Source organism: Schistocerca serialis, chromosome 5 (genome assembly GCF_023864345.2).
Source record: "Schistocerca serialis cubense isolate TAMUIC-IGC-003099 chromosome 5, iqSchSeri2.2, whole genome shotgun sequence".
In the NCBI taxonomy this organism is placed as follows: Eukaryota; Metazoa; Arthropoda; class Insecta; order Orthoptera; family Acrididae; genus Schistocerca; species Schistocerca serialis.
Genome location: NC_064642.1, coordinates 114,200,800 through 114,220,447, shown reverse-complemented (window position 1 = coordinate 114,220,447; position 19,648 = coordinate 114,200,800).

Genomic DNA, 19,648 nt, shown 5'->3' with positions numbered 1-19,648 from the left:
AAAACCGGGAACATGATATAGTCCAGTCGCATACGACATCTAAAGACCAGCAAACCCAAACCATTTCCACGCAGAACAAGACAACAGGAGGCTGAACAGCTCCTTGGGAAACGACAGAACAAACCTTCACTTTTCTCGAACAGCTTATTTTAAACCTGGCTCTCCTTCGTACAAAAATAGCAATTCCTCTTCGAGAGCCATCTATGAACAGGCTATCTGAGAGCGCTATTCTAACTATTGTTGTAAGACGAGGTCTGTCTGCGAGAGTAAATTTCAGTAGTGTTGGTTGAGAGCTCGGAGACAGAAGGCGTGTCACGCTGCCCTCACGTCGGTGATGGTAGATCTTGCCACACTCAAGGCCTGATTTCATTTATATACACAGGAGAGATTTAGGTAACTTAACTATGCTTGAAGATGGGATTCGAGGTAAAATTCGCAAGCATAGCGTAAAGCGCAATTCAGGGTTAGGCTCGTGATTGTTAGTCCGAGTTTGCAAATATTCCCATGTTTTGCTTGTCAGCTAAAGAAGCCTCCAAGCAATAATAATTATTCTCCACATCTAATTCATAAATATGCTGTGGTTATTAAACGTTAATGTAACATTGAAATTGAAATAGTTTGTTAATCCAGCAGGTCAATTGTCATTCATTTCAACATTATTAATACTTCTCAAACTATTACTGGCCATGATTACTTCTGAAGTTCTTAAATAGACTTAATTTATGAAATTCCTTCTTACAAGTTATTTACTAGTTAACAGGACCCAAGCAAACTCCTTTTTATTAAATTCGTTCTTAGTAACAATAGCCGGCCGAAGTGGCCGTGCGGTTACAGGCGCTGCAGTCTGGAACCGCAAGACCGCTACGGTCGCAGGTTCGAATCCTGCCTCGGGCATGGATGTTTGTGATGTCCTTAGGTTAGTTAGGTTTAACTAGTTCTAAGTTCTAGGGGACTGATGACCTCAGCAGTTGAGTCCCATAGTGCTCAGAGCCATTTGAACCATTTGAGCCACTTAGTAACAATAAGCTTTAGCAGCTGCTGCTGCTGCATGCTGCTGCGAATTTCTGTAAACCACTTGGAATAAGGCATTCATCTAAAGAAGTGAGTGCTAAGCTTAGGGCCAAAACAGAGACTCTGACACACCACAACATGTCATGTACTTTAATTTAGTAAATTCCGCTGCACAAGCCAAATTCTGTATCACTTGTAAATTCTTGTTCAAATACGCAGTCAGATAGCTTATCCAAATGATAGTTTTAAGTTTTCATGTAACGATCTGTTGAGGGCTTAAATGACGGTGAAACTGACACTGATACAATATGCACACAGTGATGTGCAGGTTAGATTCAGATTACTGATGGCTCAGGTTGTTTATAGAGTCCGTTTTCACAGACGAACGTAGGCTTTATTTGTTGTAGGTACATCACAGTAAATACATCTACATCCATACTCCGCAAGCCACCTGATGGTGTGTGGCGGAGGGTACTTTGAGTACCTCTATCGGTTCTCCCTTCTATTCTAGTCTCGTATTGTTCGTGGAAAGAAAGATTGTCGGTATGCCTCTGTGTGGGCTCTAACCTCTCTGATTTTATCCTCATGGTCTCTTCGCGAGATATACGTAGGAGGGAGCATTATACTGCTTGACTCCTCGGCGAAGGTATGTTCTCGAAACTTCAACAAAAGCCCGTACCGAGCTACTGAGCGTCTCCCCTGCAGAGTCTTCCACTGGAGACTGGACTTTACAATCCCTTCGTGGAAATTTACTTTCAAACCCCAAGTTCCCTTTGACTTTCCTTTTCATGGCTTTTACGAATACATTAATAAATGGGCTTATTTCGTTTTGAGCATAGTGTAAGCAACGTAAAAATTGAAAAAAAAAAATTCTGTGTGGGGACTCGATCCCACGATCCTCGGATTACCGTTCTGTGTTGTTTCCGTCACATTTTTTTTAATTTTTTGTGGTAAATTCCTATGGGACCAAACTGCTGAGGTCATCGGTCCCTAGGCTTACACACTACTTAAACTAACTTACGCTCAGGACAACACACACACACACACACACACACACACACACACACACACACACACACACTCAAGCCCGATAGAGGACTCGAACCTCCGACGGGGGGAAGCTGTGCGAACCGTAGCAAGGCGCCCAAGACCGAGCGGCCAAATCGTATTTTTCTTAAACACTTGGCCAATTGGAGCTTCCACTTTCGTCACGTTCATTTCTGGCCAAGCCCTGCATTTGGACTACATTGACGATGACGAGCATGCTCAGTCCCCTTGTTAGCCGTATCCTCGTTCTGTCAAGATTGTATGTCGAGATGCCGTTCCTTGTTTTTTTATCTTGCGTCACATGTGTTGCGATCACAGATCAGATGATCTGACTTATGGCTACCGACTCTTGACGCCTTCACATATTTCTTTCCATCCTGTGCAAATCTCTTCATTTCTGTGTGTACCGCAGTACGTTCACAGCTCCCACAAAGGACAGACAACTTTTCCCAGACTTACGTTTCCTATTCCTGATTTGTCGTATCTGCTCACTTAATTTTTTAACAGCTCTGTGTTGCAACACATTTCCTTCCAGTTTAATTTTTCCGTAGCCCATTTGCAGTTCTCTTCATTCCTGTGCGTCATTTCAAAAGCTTTTCCTTGAATTGTAGGGTAAATGTTTGATACTAGTAGTTATCTTTTCTTGAAGAAAATTTATTCACAGCTAAAACTTAAACTGTTTTCTGCAACTATTATTATTATGTACGAACTCCACTGATGAGTCGCTGTATCGTCATGTTACCGTTAAAATTCCGACGTCTTTGTAGATCCCCTGCTGCAGTACAAAAGTACTTTTTCAGAAACATTTTTCAAATATACTACCATTTATAAAAATACTCTAAGCATATAAACCATTGTCACAAACTTCTTACCAAGGATTACGCACAAGGCAACATACGAACGTAAAATATTACAGAAGTGCACTTGACCTCTGACTAAGAATTTAATAAAGTGAGAGTACCACACGGGCTCCAATCAAAGGCCAAGACTACATCTTTTACACGAAAGAAGGTGGGAAATTTTGAGTTAATTTTAACTGACGCATAAGATAACTATGTTTTTATTTAAAAAATCTGCTTTTACTTGCATATATCTTTTAATTGTATGCCTTTACAAACTTGGGGTCCTTCCTTAAATTGCCTTTAGAATTCAAGTTCTTTTTTACCTTTCACAAATGTTCAATCTGCCCTCAACCGACCACCCGACGAACATCTAGACAACAGATAAATTCGTGCTATACTTTTGGCAAACCGTCTCGAGTTACCGAGAAGAAAAGTGTTCAGCGCGGCTGACTACCATTCTGGGGATACCGGTTCGATTCCTGGTACTGCCATGAATATTTTCTTGGTGGGAGATCTGGAACAGGCTGTAATAGAGCCTCGTAAGGCCAGATGACGAGCTACTTCCATACAGCATCCGATGACACCATTGGCCGAGCATGACAGGGCGGTCGGTCGGGCTCGATTCGTCCACTTAAGGCCAGAACGCGGAACCTTACCTTACCCTGAGATGGGCCGACCCTGCTGACCAATACTGCAATGAGCCCAATACGGCCGGTACATCATGAGGCAGCTCTTTGTTAGTAAATACTTTTACATACAGGTACCAGTCGGTGGTGCTTCGTTCTCTTGAAAAATGAAATTTTCGGCATGTTCTTGGAATTGTGTGAAAGCCGTAATGAACGAACGAGAAAGCTAGCTACGCCAGGGAGGCCGTTACCAACAACCACGCGAACCGACAACTTGAACTTACACTCGTGTAAAAAGTACAGGTTCATGAAATCGGATTAGTCTTTCTGGAACACACATTGTATTATAAGGAAATCTATCCTCCAAGTTGTTTGTATGAACGTCCATAAAACACAACAGTGTTTACTAGACGATGGGACCGAAAAACACTGCCGGTCAACCGCATCCTGTACATCTGCATTGAGCAATATTTGAGCCGAACATGCAGCTCATAGCTGCAAGGCTATCCGCCGTTATTCGAAAAAGATCAAGTCGCTAGGTCAGTTGCCGCGAAGAAATATTGTGGGACCCATAAAATTTGGGGCTTTCAGCCGCATAAATTTGGCTTCTTCTAATATTTCGCCTGAATACAGTCCAGCCGTCTTCAGAGTGAATCGAGGTGACTGACGCTCCAGCACTTGCTCCGTCCTTTTACAGCCGTGGACCGCACCACTACCCACGCGGCCACATGTACACAAGGCGCCAGAGACGTTAATCGCCGGCAAAGACGTATGGCATATGCATGCAAATAGATCTATGGCTGCGCAGTCGATCCACACGGTGATATCGATGTATCACTGCGAGCTGTACCGTCGCGACGTCTTTGTGATTTTATTACAGAAATTGCCGGTTTCCAAGATTTGTCCAAGCTGAAGCCGCTATCTCTATTAATTAAATTCTTCGCCAAGCGAATTTCAGTTGCTTCCTTCACTACTGAGTCCCAGAAGAATGAAGTCGAGGCTAAAATTTCGACATTATCGTACACCACAGGGTGCCCAGTGTCAATACAGTGCTCGGCCACCGCAGATTTATTAGGTTGTAAGAGCCGGGTGTACCTGCGGTGCTCTGTGCATCTCTCCTGGATAGTACGTGTCGTCTGTCCGAAGTATGAACGGCCGCACTCACAGGGGATCCTGTAAACCCCAGGCTTGCGGAGCACCAAATCATCTTTAACGTGACCCAGGAGTGCTGCTGTCTTTGGTGGACGGCGAAAAATCACTTTCACTTTATGCTTACTGAGGATCCGTCCTATTTTTGACGATAGGCTTCCCACGTATGGCAGAAAAGCCATCAATTTAAAACTTTGCCTGTCTTCTTCTGATTTTCTTATACCCACAGTTCGTTTCATTTGTAGCGCCTTATATATCTGCTGTTGTGAATACCCGTTGGCTTCAAAAACTCTTATCATGTGCAAAAGCTCAGCCTCCAGACTGCTCTCGTCAGTAATGACATGTGCCCTGTGTGGTGTCACCGCCAGACACCACACTTGCTAGGTGGTAGCCTTTAAATCGGCCGCGGTCCGGTAGTATACGTTGGACGCGCGTGTCGCCACTATCAGTGATTGCAGACCGAGCGCCGCCAAACGGCAGGTCTAGTCTAGAGAGACTCCCTAACACTCGCCCCAGTTAGACAGCCGACTTTGCTAGCGATGGTTCACTGTTTACATACGCTCTCATTTGCAGAGACGACAGTTTAGCATAGCCTTCAGCTACGTCATTTGCTACGACCTAGCAAGGCGCCATAGTCAGTTACTATGAATGTATTCTGAACAGATAATATTGTGAATCAAGTACCGTCAAGAGCGACGTTCATCATTAATGGATTAAAGTTAAGTATAAAAATAATTACGTCCGCTTTCTGAATTCTAACTGCTTGTCATGTTCCAGACCTCACGTCAGTATAGTCCCCTCCTCATGCCAGCCTGTGTGAGCTAAAACGCGTGCATTTCGGCCCTCACTAGTAACACGGTGTTCGCTCTTCTGCCAACACAACACCCTGTGTACTGGAGTTCTGAGTACAGTCATCGTCTGTGAAAATGAAGATGCACATCAAAGATTGTGGGATTTACAAAACGTAATCCGGCACCAGATCGAATAGCCACATACTGAACATATTTGGCGGGTAAGCCTGAAGAATCACGCCTTGCCCATCCCTCCCACATGTAACGGAGCGTCCTACAGCTGAAATGAAAACTATGTGTTCGCCTGAAGAATGGGCAGTACACTGGGCTGTAAAACCTCCCAGATGGAGCGATTATTATTCACATTTCCGTCAGTCGAGGTTGCATGTTGGATCAAATAGCGGCCCGAACCATCATACTTCACATTCCTCTTCTGCTCCCAGAACTCATTTGCTTCGTAAGTGTACAGTATGCATGTGGCCATCATTGCAGGTCGGATAGATGTGGAACTCTTTCGGAAATACTTCATTTTGCCAGTAAGAGCACCGTCACATGGCTCCAGCCATATTTTATTTCTGGATAATGAAATCTGCTTACATTTGGTCCAGTAGGACGGACGTTCGTGGTACCTCTTGCCTTGACGGTAGGACAATGGTTTAGGGGGCACTGTTACCTTCTTAATGGTTTATCAAGTTCCGCACGTATGTCACTAAAATCGTCTTCGAAGGCGCTTTGTAATGGCACAGTAAAAGAACATAATTTTGTCAAAAATATGGCGTCATAATTGAACATCTACAAACGTTAGAAACTACTTGTGTTCAGCAGTTAGAAAATTGCCCACATTGTCACCTACAGCTTAGTGAACACCACACCTCATATATCTTCTCGGTATCGATATATTTGTGGCAGACTGTGTTACGTGGCTCATCCTGTATTGGCTGTGATATTCATTGGTTCCACATAGACATCACCGCCTTTTAAGACTGACGTTTCTCAGCATGATATAAGTGTTCCCCAGAGATTTACATTAACAAGGTTTATGTAGTAAATAACCGAATATGTTGTAAAAAAATACAAAACTTCAGCAAAGACATTTGTGTCCTTTGTTATTTCTTTGGTGGTGCTCTACAACTATTACAGATGCGCCTGGCACAGCTGCCTCGCGAAAGAGATGCTGGGAATCAGCGAAACAAGATGGTGGCACCCTTGGAGGTTTGCACCAATGTGGAGCACCGGAGTGTCATTAGACGTCCGTTAGCTGAAGGGTTGAAACAGGGTTGAAACCAATCGAAATTCACCATCGGATGGCATTTCAGTTCGGTGAAAGTTGAAGAGCCGAACACAAGTGAACGAGTGGGCAGCTAAATTTAAAAGGGGGTGTAACAACTGTAGAATATTCGTCACGTCTAAGACACACTGCGCAGTCACATACGACAACATTGTGAGAGTTTATGAGTTTATACGGGAAAACATGGGTGTTACGTTGAGTGATATTGCAGCAACGATGAACATTTGTGTCGGATCAGCCCACCATATTGTTCAAGGCATACTGATGTTCAAGAAAGTGTATGCGAGATGGGTTGCAAACCATTTCATATCAGAAATGAAACAAAGGCGAATGGACGTGTGCAGGAGGCTTTCGCGGCAGTGCGAGGCTGAATGGGAGGCATTTCTTCACCGAACTGCAATGGGAGATGGAAGTTGGGTGCATTTTTAACCCACTGAAAGAAGCTTTTGGTGGCTCAAAGTTCGGTGATGATGAGGAATTCCAAGCAGCGGTACATAACTGGTTACGCTCACACCCCCAAAAATTCCTTGCGCGTGGAATTGAGAATCTTGTCCAGCGCTGGCGTAAGTTCATAGAACATATACTCCGGAACCCATTGTACAATGCATGGCAGAGGGTACTACATACTAATATTAGTGGTTCCCTATCCCATTCCATTCGTGTTTTAACGATGGAAAAATGGCTGTGTAAATGCCTCTGTGAACGCCCTGCACTTGCTCTCGGTAGCCGAGCGGTTCTAGGCGCTACAGTCTGGAACCGCGCGACCGCAACGGTCGCAGGTTCTAATCCTGCCTGGGGCATGGATGTTTGTGATGTCCTTAGGTTAGTTAGGTTTAAGTAGATCTAAATGTAGGGGACTGATGATCTCGGATGTTGAGTCCCATAGTGCTCAGAGCCATTTCTTTTGTCTACAATAACCAACAATTATGCTGCCACAGGTATTGGAAAACACCTCAATAGATGTGAGACCATCCATGTGGCACCAACACAACGGATGTGTGTAGAGAAGCAAGGCAAGGGACTGATGACCTCAGATGTTCTAGGGGACTGATGATCTCAGATGTTAAGTCCCATAGTGCTCAGAGCCATTTGAACTTGCTCTCGTTATCCTACACGAGGTATACGAAGGTAGATGCGGGAAGTGACTCATAGTCTTCCTCTAACATTTACACATTTACGCAAGAGCGACTCCATTTAACTTCCCCGAGTATCTCTCGTTACAAGGAAGTCAATATGTAACGCTCTATTCTTGTTCTGATCTTTCTTTTATTTGATTTTATCACTTACTTCCCGAGTGTCAAGTAGCGCCGTTTTTAAAAACATGAAGTTTCTCTAATTTTCTCATTAATATTAGTGAACTTGTTCAAAAAGAAAGTGATGTCACTAGTTAATTTTTATTTTATTTTACGTTAGTCTTGCGAGGAAGTGAGTCAAATTTACCAATAACTGCGACAAAGCGTCCATTTCAGAAAATAGAAAATTTTGTTTTAGACGTTAAGTACCTACACTTTTTATGAACTAGAGGTATCACTTTCGCATTACTGCACAAATAATTGTAAGACTGTAATTACCTTTTTGGTTAACTATATGATTTTTGAAAATGATCTGGAAGGAATTGCGAAGCTTCGAAGGGAAACTAACACACGAATTATCAATCGTGCCACATACTGCTCAAGAATAAATCACAAAGAACTTTCCCTCTCTCAGTTCTAATGATAAAAGAAAATAAACGTTCTTGCCTTTCATCTGTAATACCGACGTGCAAGGAGTGGACAGTTAATATTTTACAGTATCCTCACGTCTCATTCTAAACAGGTAGTTGCTACTCGCCAAACTACATTCCTTAGCCACTATGACTGTTGGACTTCTGGGACGACCAATTACAACATGGATCTGCCCTGCAAATGCATCTCAGGCAGTAATTTAAATAAGATGATTTACTACTATAAAGGCACCAAAACGACGCTACCATTCCACGGTATGCACCATTTCACTGCACGAAATTACCTTCTGGTCGTGCATTCGTTATCGACTGCACTGCACCATTGTCTTCCTATGAGTGATTACTACTCACTGCAAATCTCTTTATGTATTGCGTGGCAAGGCAAAAAAGAGATCAGTTGTTAACAAATATTTATTATGTAAATCATAGTTTCAATAACGCAAATTATTAATTTATATTTTATAAGTTGTAGCAGTTATTTATTGTTTACACAGATTATACAACATACAATCTGTATCAAATTATCATGACAACAAACACAATTTAATAATCATCAGGAAGTATTGCCACATTACAAGTACTGTGGAAATGTTCACACTAGCGACTTGAAAGCGATTTCCTTTACAGATGCATCTCACTGCATTCTACCCCATTCGAGCTCAATCAGATACTGAGAGCAGACTCTTTGTCGTTGATGTGATATTGGTGCACTTTTGTTACCATTTCCCGTCAGTCCGCCAAACTTCACGTGGCACTGGTCATTCTAGTCCCGCAAGAGGGACCACTGATGGTCGACGTGCGCGCCATTTTAACCGCTTATTTCTGGTACACTGTTCTGCCTATCTTTCAACTTTTAATATATTATTCCCAATCTTTCGAGTTGCTGTACTTTTCAATAAAATGTTTATATGTATGCATGTGTAAACCAATGAAATATGTTAGCTTAAAAATTCTCAGTCTCACGCCTTTTCATTTGCCTTTCTGTGATAATGTAAAACCGTGGTAGTCAACTTGGTCCCTGCCGATCGCTAGCGGGTGTTCAAGCTTTCGTCGTGGCCGGTGGTTGGTAGGTGGTAGCAGTTTTAGAAATACACACTAACAAGTAAGACAAAGAAAAAGACCAGCCAAGAAACCATTATCCGAATGGGACGGAAATCGGTAGATGTCATATATATACTACTGGCCATTAAAATTGCTACACCACGAAGATGACGTGCTACAGTCGCGAAATTTAACCGACAGGAAGAAGATGCTGTGATATGCAAATGATTAGCTTTTCACAGCATTCACACAAGGCTGGCGCCGGTGGCAACACCTACAACGAGCTGACATGTGGAAAGTTTCCAACCGATTTCTCATACACAGACAGCAGTTGACCGGAGTTGCCTGATGAAACGTTTTTGTGATGCCTAGTGTAAGAAGGAGAAATGCGTACCATCACGTTTCCGACTTTGATAAAGGTCGGATTGTAGCCTATCGCGATTGCAGTTTATCGTATCGCGACATTGCTGCTCGCGTTGGTCGATATCCAATGACTGTTAACAGAATATGGAATCGGTGGGTTCAGGAGGGGAATACGGAACGCCGTGCTGGATCCCAACGGCCTTGTATCACTAGCAGTCGAGATGACAGGCATCTTATCCGCATGGCTGTAACGGATCAGGCACCCATGTCTCGATCCCTGAGTCAACAAATGGGGACGTTTGCAAGACAACAACCATCTGCTCGAACAGTTCGACGACGTTTGCAATAGCATCGACTATCAGCTCGGAGTCCATGGCTGATGTTACCCTTGACGCTACGTCACAGACAGGAGCGCCTGCGATGGTGTACTCACCGACGAACCTGGGTACACGAATGGCAAACCGTAATTTTTTCGGATGAATCCAGGTTCTGTTTACAGCAACATGATGGTCGCATCCGTGTTTGGCGACATCGGGGTGAACGCACATTGGAAGCGTGTATTCGTCATCGCCATACTGGCGTATCACCCGGCGTGATGGTATGGGGTGCCATTGGTTACACGTCTCGGCCACCTCTTGTTCACATTGACGGCACTCTGAACAGTGGACGTTACATTTCAGATGTGTTACGACCCGTGGCTCTACCCTTCATTCGATCCCTGCGAAACCGTACATTTCAGCAGGATAATACACGACCGCATGTTGCAGGTCCTGTACGGGCCTTTCTGGATACATAAAATGTTCGACTGCTGTCCTGGCCAGCACATTCTCCAGACCTCTCACCAATTGAAAACGCCTGGTCAATGGTGGCCGAGCAACTGGCTCGTCACAACACGCCAGTCACTACTCTTAATGAACTGTGGTATCGTGTAGAAGCTGCATGGGTAGCTGTACCTGTACACGCCATCCAAGCTCTGTTTGACTCAATGCCCAGGTGTATCAAGGCAGTCATTACGGTCAGAGGTGGTTGCTCTGGGTACTGATTTCTCAGGATCTGTGCATCCAAATTGCGTGAAAATGTAATCACATGTCAGTTCTATTTGTCCAATGAATACCCATTTATCATCTGCATTTCTTCTTGGTGTAGCAATTTTAATGGCCAGTAGTGTATGTACAGTAAAACGAATGATTAAAATTTCAGAAACGCATTGGTTCACCTCTGGGTGTTAAGCGAGTAGTTATTTGACGTGCCACTGATTAATATAGTTCTTGGATGTCTTCCCGAGATATATCGTACCAAAGTCCATTTAGTGTATTAGATCGAAAAGTCCCTGGCTGGTTGGAGGACACATCCCATAATACCCCAAACGTTCTCAGTTGGGGAGTGGTCCGCCGACCTTGCTGGCCAAGGTAGGGTTTGACAAGCACGAAGGCAAGCAGTAGAAAATCTCGCCTTGTGCGAACGAGCATTATGTTGCAGTAAAGCAAACCACGCTTAGCTTGCCATGAAGAGCAACCAAAGGGATCCTACTATGAAAAGAAACGGCGCCCCAGGCCATCAGTCCTAGATGTCGGGCCGTACAATGGCCGACAGCTAGGTCGGTTTATCACCGCTGTCTGGGGAGTCTCCAGACATGCCTTTGGCCTGAAATCGCGGTGACTGGAATAGAAATATCTTCAGAGATGACTCCTGCTTCGAATTAAGTCCCGATGGCCAGCGTAGATCTATCTGGAACGCCCAGAACAGCGGTGGGGTGCCAAACTAACTGTCACTCGCTACAAGGCCCCTTTGATTGTCATCTGGGGTACCCTAACAGCACAGCGGTACCTTTTCTACGCCCCGTTTTGTTGCCCTTCATGGGAGACCACACTGGGCTTACATTTCAGCAAGATAATACTCACCAGCACACGGCGAGAATTTCATAGCCATAAGAATTTCTACTGATTATCTTCGTGCTTGCCAAACTCCACCTTGGTCAGCAAGGACACCAGATTTCTCCCTAACTGAGATCTTTTTGAGCCTTATGGGCAGAGCCCTCCAACCAGCTCTGGATTTTGTCAATTTAAGGCGTCAATAGGACAGAATTTGGCATGATATCCTTCAGGATGACATCCAACAACTGTCAATCAATGCCAAGATAAATAACCGATAGCATAAGGGCCAGACGTGGACCAACGTGTTACGGAGTTGTCAATTTACGAAGCCCTTTCTCTTTGAAAAAAATCACACATTTTTTTCTGATACTGTAATCATTTGTTTGTCTGTGCATCAACCGATTTCCGTCCCATTCGGGTAATTCCTTCGTGGTGCATCGCCCTTTTTTGGGGGGGGGGGGGTGGAGGGGGGGGAAGGAATGGGACTGTATTTCAATGACGTCTCGTAAAATTTTGCTGCGAAGTATTTGGTAAGTAATTATTGCTATATGCTTTACAATATTTTGAAGGCAGAGTTACAATAAGTTAAAGTTACTTCTCTGACATTCACTGAATTTTCCGTCGGTGCCGGGCAGAACATGATAATATTAAAAAGGAAAACACTATCTAATATTCTGCAAAATTATATTTATTTGGTCACTAAAGTGCTTTCGGCTTCTCAGGTCGTCTTGAGTTGACAACTAAATGTCGCGAACACAGATAAACGTGATGTGCGCCTTACACAGATATTATTTGTACAGAATATACAAAAATGACAACATGTTTACATAGGAAAATATTTCAGTAATTGCATTAACTAAAAAAGGGTAAACAAAGTTTTTACGTGGAAATACAAATGAAGAGAAATAAAATGAATTTACAGTCTGAACCTATCATTTGTAACGAAAACTTAATTTAACAGGGGGGCAAAAGGAAACTGAATCTGAACATTTAATACTACACTGGCATTCTATGTCTTGTGTTTGTTAAATTCCATTATTTCCAGTGGGAAGATCTTCCTGCTTTTTTGATGTAATGTAATACTCAACATTCTACATGATATGGATAGTCTCTGCTAAAAGATGATCAGAAAAGGTCGAATTTTTCTTCCTTAACCGCCAGCTTCTCTCATTTTCACGAGGCATAATTGCCACAGCTCTGCCTGTCACACAGCTTGCGATTGATTTTATGTACGAGTATATTCATCACTGTGTGCCAACGATTGCATTTTCACTTTACTATTGAATAACAAGTTAGATATGTTGTTGGTATTATAAAATGCAAGTCTGTAGTTGGGAGACTTTAACTTTTCTGCAACATTGTGTGAAACGTTGCCGATATAAGGAATTTTGCACTAGGTGTTGGAACCATGGAGTGATTGCTGTTGGCCAGCGTACGAAAGTGGTGTAATGTTATTTTTTTCTTTTTTCTTTGAATATTATCAATCAGGGCAGAGCGACAGACATTGCTGGAAGCGATTTATTTGTTGATTTGTACTTCTGTTTGACAGACTGATTTGGATAATGGAACAGATATGATGCATTTCGGTTTCAACAGTTGCTGTGAATCTGTGTACTACTTTTGAATCTAAAGTGTACTGACAACGTTAGTTAAGATACTTAGCTTTCAATAAAGGGTATTGCTTTCCACAGTTACTACGACAAACAAAGAGGGCGAAAAAGGAATACCATTGTTCGTCTCCACTGAAGAATTTCCTAACATTGCTATAATCAGCAAATGTTACAGTCCTTAGAAAACAGATACTGTATCTCTGTACGTTTAAAGAACCGCCGTTGGCATCAATACAGAGTATTTAGATGCCAAAAAAAGTTTATTGCACAGTCGAACCAGTCTTGAATAGCTTTCTCGATGCAACCTAATTACATGTGAAAGCAAATGGTCTCATTACACATTCTGGACATGTTCGCAGGTGAATTATCGTTTTGTTAACGCAAATTTTATTGTCTACTGTCATCGCGCTGTTCTCCAAGGGCATAAAAGAGGAATATCGTCCTCAGTCTGTAGTGACCTTCGTAAAGGAAGTTGCTAACAACCTGATGAAAATCGACACACTAGGGTAGTAAGGATGCGTGATAATGGTAGAGGTGCACGACACTCTAAATATCAAGAAGAATTACAGAATGTTTCAACAAGTAGCTGGCGAATTTCTGTGTACGTAACAGTCAGTCTCCTGAAAACTGTAACAGGAACAGCGATCTATATGTATATCGTCACTAACTTACTTGTAGAATCAATATTGTCACGTAAACAGTTACGAGAATCCGCAGAACGTTTCTTTCCGGGAAGGCTGGACTATAAATTCTGACGATAAGTATTGTTACTGGCTTGTTGACATCCAACGACATTCAAATTTCCACAAAACCAACCATCACAAGATAAAAAACGTGACCTCTATTCCTACACGTGTAACTGATACATAAATGCCACTCTCGGGCATTAAGTCTTGATAACACATATCAAGGAGAACGAAATATAACATGCAAAATAATTCCACGAAGAATCATTCTACTGATATCGTAAGAATATTTTCGAACAGCAGAAATAACAAGATGTAGACACTGTGACGTCGGTGGCATTGGTTACGTCATATACAAAAGAAATTACATATATATTTTATATATTTTTATTTTTAATTTATCAGCATGCTTCATTCTCTCAGGGATATTGTCTTCTCTTATCACTTTTACTTACGTGCATAAGTAAATATGAAACGGGTTCTTGAAGGGCCTCAGTTATTCATGTACCAACTTTAGATTTTGAACGTGATGGCTAAAATATAGTTGCCATTAACTGAACTGAATGTAATTTTGTTAATTTCTATTTATTGATTGCAAAGCAAGGCTCGAGAGAATTTCGATTGTAGCGGTGGAGCAGCCAAAATAAAACTTACTAAACTCATGGAATATGTATAATTTAAAAAATGAACTTTAACGTAAATTAATTATCTGTTGCAATTTAAAAAGGTTCTTACAACGAAATCTCTCGCATTTACATTTACTGTTAACACCTTGAAAAATAAATTAATACTTCGGCGCGTAATGGCCGACCAGAGGCTGCATCGGAAGATAAGCTTCATGCAGCACAAATTACAAAAGAATGCTTAGCCACTGCGAGCATTTGAGGTGACAACTATTACAAAGAAATTCATTTTGAGATAATAATAACAATTATATTTTAGCAGAAGTACGAATAACTTACATAAAATATGTGTAGCCGCTCAATGGCTGCCTTCCGTACCACGAAACAAAACAGTGTGTGTCCCATAAAATACGTCCTTCCTCCTCTGCCGCACAATCGCGTCTCTTTCGATCCTTTTTTATTTTCATAGACATTAAATAAAGATGCTACTCTTAAATTATCGCTACATATCAGTTGTTTCAAGAATATTATCTATATCTTTTACACTAATTATATTCATAAAATATGTAAACTACTGTTTACAACCGATAAAAATGTCAATATTTATGTGACGTACCCTCACAACACATATGTGATAAGTTCAAGAAAATCCCAGCTACATTGGAAAACTAAATTTTGTTATTAGCAACGTTTTCAGAAACAACAATATTATCCTGGTGTCGTGCGATAGGTGATTTCCAGATAGTGGATTGAGAATATGTGCTCCATAATCTTCTCACCTGTCCCAGTCAGCTCTCAAGTCGTTTCTAAACTGTTTACTCCTTGGAACCAGAAAAAAAAAATTCTGGCCGTTTCGGTTCTCATAGTTGAACTAGCAGACCTTGAAGAAATACGCCAAATACCCCGCGAAAGCCTACACACACAAAATTTAAGAACCAGTTTTAAATGAGAGATCTAGGAATATACTACACCCCCCTAGACGCTGCGAACACGATACTAGACGAACTACGGCGCTCAGTGAAGCGCTTAAACAGTCACTCCTTCAGCGCTTCATATTCTCACGACGCGGAAGAAACGTAACACATGGTACAGTGGCAACTACCCTCTTCGATGAACTTTGCAGAATACGGATGTGGATGCAGATTTCTCGCATTTCGCACTCAATGATGATTCCCAGTCTGCAAGAAATGTTTTCAGCATACATGCCCAGGAATAAACGGCGAAGAAAAAGTTCCGTTTGAGCGCTACTGCAGCGTAAATGTAACGTAGCGGGACTCCGAGGAAGGTATACAGGGTGGTCCATTGATCGTGAGCGGGCCAAATATCTCGCGAAATAAGCGTCAAACGAAAAAACTACAAAGAACGAAACTCATCTAGCTTGAAGGGGGAAACCAGATGGCGCTTTGGTTGGCCCGCTAGATGGTGCTGCCATAGGTCAAACGGATATCAACTGCGTTTTTTAAAAATAGGAACCCCCATTTTTTATTACAGATTCGTGTAGTACATAAAGAAATATGAATGTTTTAGTTGGACCACTTTTTTCACTTTGTGATAGATGGTGCTGTAATAGTCACAAACGTATAAGTACGTGGTATCACGTAACATTCCGCAAGTGCGGACAGTATTTGCTTCATACATTACCGGTGTTCAAATGGACCGTTTACCAATTGCGTAAAAGGTCGATATCGTGTTGATGTATGGCTATTGTGAACAAAATGCCCAACGGGCGTGTGCTATGTATGCTGCTCGGTATCCTGGACGACATTATCCAAGTGACCGGGCCGTTGGCCGGATAGTTACGTTAGTTAAGGAAGCAGGAAGCGTTTAGCCACATGTGAAACGTCAACCACGACCAGCAACAAATGACGATGCCCAAGTAGGTGTTTTAGCTGCTGTCGCGGCTAGTCCGCACATCAGTAGCAGACAAATTGCCCGAGAATCGGGAATCTCAAAAACGTCGGTGTTGAGAATGCTACATCAACATGTTTGTATGCTGTTTTCCTACGTAATGTTCTACCGATGTTATTACCAAAATAGCGATGTACTTTCAACACGATGGATGTCCTGCACATAGCTCGCGTGCAGTTGCAGCGGTATTGAATAGCATATTTCATGACAGGTGAATTGGTCGTCGAAGCACCATACCATGGCCCGCACGTTCACCGGATCTGACGTCCCCGGATTTCTTTCTGTGGGGAAAGTTGAAGGATATTTGCTGTCGTGATCCACCGACAACGCCCGACAACATCAGTCGGCGCATTGTCAATGCATGTGCGAACATTACGGAAGGCAAACTACTCACTGTTGAGAGGAATGTCGTTATACTTATTGCCAAATGCACTGAGGTTGACGGACACCATTTTGAGCATTTATTGCATTAATGTGGTATTTACAGGTAATCATGCTGTAACAGCAATGCGTTCTCAGAAATGATAAGTTCACGAAGGTACTGAAACGTCCCCTTAGAAATATTATACATGACTGTGTTTAAACTGACACACAATATTTTTAGCGCAACGTAATCTGACTTTAATAATACATACAAAAGAATGGCCCTGACTAACATTAACCTATTCCTTTCACAAATCACTTACCTCACCAAAAATCTTCGTTACTCGAACTACTGCAATACAGAGAGCGCCACTACTGCCAGCTAATTAAAAGATTCAAACTACTGAAGACACTAACTACTGATAGGCATAGTTAGCAAATGAAAGATTTTGATAGAGAACAACCAATGTATTTACCTTACTAGTGTTCAAAAGTCATAATACATATAGCAGTTCATGACATCCAGTCTTACAAATTTCAAAACTCCGCCATTTCTCTCCCCACATCCACCACTGCTGGCGGCTCACCTCCAACTGCGCAACGCTACGCGCTGTTAACATCCAGCTGCCCAACACTACAATGGCAGACAACAATGCAAACTAGCCACAGACTGCACACAGCACAGCCAGTGATTTTCATACAGAGCGCTACGTGGCGTTACCAATATAAAAACCTAAACAGCCTACTTAAATAGCCCCCATGCTCCCCACAAAAAAGTTTACAAATTGTTTTGGGCAGTGGCCAATACAGATTTGAAAAAATTTTTCATAATTACAATAACAAAGAAATCAAATGCACACACTTATTGATAAAATATTGGTCAAAAGCTAAAATTTTCTCACAGTCCATAAAGACAGTCCTGATCATTCATCACAGTAAAATTGCAGTTTTTTTTTCTCAAACTCTGAGCAGTAAAAGAAAATGCACGCGGAAGTAGTGGATTTCCATGGAGTCTTGAAGAAGTAGTGTTGTCCTTCCAACGGAAAGACAGTGCTGACTCTTGACATGCGGACAGGTAATGGGCCACACCAGAGCAAACCCACGGCAGAGTCAGTCGAAGTTTTGAAGAATATTGGTAGGTGGGTCATCAAAGAGCAGACCAACTGTAGTTCTGGTAGGGAGTATGGTATTGGTGAGTCATCAAAGATGCAGACCCACTGTAGTCCTTGTGGAGACGGCCAGAAGCCAACTGTTGCGACTGTGCAGGTGCACAATCACCATCAAAGAGTCGTGCAGAGAATATAGCAAGTCCATAAACCACCACTTGTGTACTCACAAAGTTTTTGGAATTGTCCTTAGAACCAGCAATGCTGTTAACCAGTCCCTTGCTGAATTATCAACACACGTGAAACACTAATGGTCCCAACTTCTCACATATCGTGCACATACTATGACCAACAGAAATATGTGCAGTGAAATGAATGCTTACAAGTTACTTAATTTGACGAACTGGTGTCAATTACAATTTTATAACATTAGAATACAACAACAAAGGTACAGAAAACATCATTAAAGAACATAAAAATACAGATAACATTTGAAGTAGTACGAGCTTTACAAAGGAATAGACATAAACAGATACAACAGTGTTACAGAATTTATGACATAAGTACATACATAAAAGATCAGAATAACTTTCGAAACATTAACTTCACACATGAGCATTGAAACAAAACAGAATAAATAATGTCTAAACATCTTTACAAAGTAAATAACATATTATAAATGCAAATTATATTTGAGGATAACAGTATTCCTCATTATAGTGAATGTAGCTGAGTATTAGAAAAAGTCTACAACATAAATCTTATTAGCTAAACATATAAAGACAGGAAGGACACAAATACACAAGAGTACACAAACACATAGCAGAATAATACAGGAGGAAAGGACAGGGTTTGTTTTCAGTGTAACATTTGGTACTGCACTCCAACCCAAAACTTCATTCCATAGATCTTTCGTCTTATCTCAACTTTTGTTTCCACCAAAAAAATCCTATCCAAGCATCCTTTCTGTGTTTATATGTTCACATATTTCTTACCTCATTATTTATTTTTCGTTCTCTTACCTCATCATTTATTTCCAAGAAAATCCTACCTAAACCTGTTGTCCCTAAACCCTACTTTTTGTTCATATCCTCTTTCAAAATACTTTTTTGGCCAAACCATTTTCTTATAGCCTCTCAATGAATTTCTTCCAATTCATCACAACTCGTTCTCTTATATAGCCTAGCCCATCTTAAGCTAACTTAAATCTACTGAGCTCAGATGCTAAACTAAGGGACGAGGTAATGCGACAGCATAAAACAATTAACACATACAACAATGACAAAAAATGCAAATTGGCAAAGCAAGCAGCAGTAAATGTAATAACTTATATCTAAACATGACAAAGCTCAAGCAGAAAAAATATTACACTAAAAATGGCCATGTTTAATACCTATGTCACATCTTAACACTAGAGTGGTGCATCACAATTTATTCTACAAAAGAAATTACCAAGTACTTGAAAAGAAAATTCTGTATGCAATTCCTGTGAAGGGAAATGTCTTTTTGTGCTCCTTCGTTTTTTTTAAGTACATCATAAAGTTATTATTTACTGGATCTGTAGGCATAAAATATTTATATTAGTAGATCTATAAAA